Source organism: Desmodus rotundus, chromosome 5 (assembly GCF_022682495.2).
Source record: "Desmodus rotundus isolate HL8 chromosome 5, HLdesRot8A.1, whole genome shotgun sequence".
Lineage (NCBI taxonomy): Eukaryota > Metazoa > Chordata > Mammalia > Chiroptera > Phyllostomidae > Desmodus > Desmodus rotundus.
The window spans coordinates 24,804,807-24,806,065 of record NC_071391.1 but is presented as its reverse complement, the minus strand read 5'-3'; the positions used below and the strand labels follow the sequence as shown (position 1 = coordinate 24,806,065).

Genomic DNA, 1,259 nt, shown 5'->3' with positions numbered 1-1,259 from the left:
TTACAAGTGTTATATTTATTAAAGTCTTGCACAAGAGTTTACTAAATAAAGACAGGGTGTCCAAAGGGACCTGCTCTATAGCTCAGGAAAAAGAATGTCATGCAGAGGCATGCCAAAGAGAGAACAAGCTAAAGAAACACAACTGAAATAGTTCAGCTCCTTTATAATAAATTCAGAAGGGAGGAAAAAGGGAACACATTGTTAGCTAACAGACTTTACAATTTCATTTTCACATTTCACAATACAAATGAAAATTTTTTGTTCCACTACTCCCCTCCAAAACTATTTTCTCTTTGATAGGAAGAGGGAGTGAGTCTTCCTTGTCATGCTGTTAGAAAACACCCAGAGTCACAGCACCACACTCTCCTGGTGAAGTAGAACAAGTAATATAAAACTGATAGAAAGAGGATCTCCTCTCTCTTTATCTGCCTGATTGAGTCATTCCTGGCTGAGTGGGCACCTCCATGGATCGGGCAGGAGGCCTCATCTCTGAGGGCCCAGGCATCATGGGCATGTGCCCTCCCATAGGTGGCCTCATTCTAGCAGCAGGTCCCACTGGCATCATCCCAGGAGGAGGATCCATCACTGGCATCATGGGAGAGCCCTCCATATGGGGTGCTGGCATCATACCAGGGATAGGTGGAATCATTTCCCCTGCAGGAGCAGGAGCAGAGAACAGAGTAGGAGGTAGCTTTCCTTGCTGAAATGCTGCGATTACTTTGACAATCAGGCTCTGAGCCTGCTCTTGCATCCATTTCTGAGAGTAGCCTTTCACATTCTCTGGGTGTTTCCTCTCACTGCGGTGTCTTTCTCACAGATAGAGAGTCCTGGATGAGGTCCGTATTGCAGAAGTCACAGTGAAATGTGGGCATGTTGTTCTGCAGGCCGCTGGCCTCTCAGCTCGGCCACAAAGACCTCCCTATATTTAAATGAAAGTGTCTCAGTATTGGGATGGAATAGAGTAAAATATTTTGATTCCACTGTATTTATTTTTATAAATAGAAAGCAAGTAATAGAGATAAACCATTCACCATGGCAATATAATTTTAATAGATAGATTCAAATAAAAATGTGAGTACATTTCAAAAATTAAATAAATACAGGTAGCATCTGAGTGTAGGTGTACGACAAATCATAAAGGGATATGTAAATGCCAGAGGTTTGGAAAATTCTGGTTTCATGAGCTACCAATGCTCTGTCACCATGAAGCATAGGTTGGCCAAAAATTACGTTTTTTCCATTACTATGGCTCTAGCAGT

At 42.3% G+C, this 1,259-nt stretch overlaps 1 pseudogene; it reads right to left on the bottom strand.

Annotated features, from left to right (window-relative positions):
- Positions 1-421: 421 nt before the first annotated feature.
- LOC112303231 (U1 small nuclear ribonucleoprotein C-like) lies at positions 422-872 on the bottom strand (annotated as a pseudogene).
- Between the last annotated feature and the right edge of the window lie 387 nt (positions 873-1,259).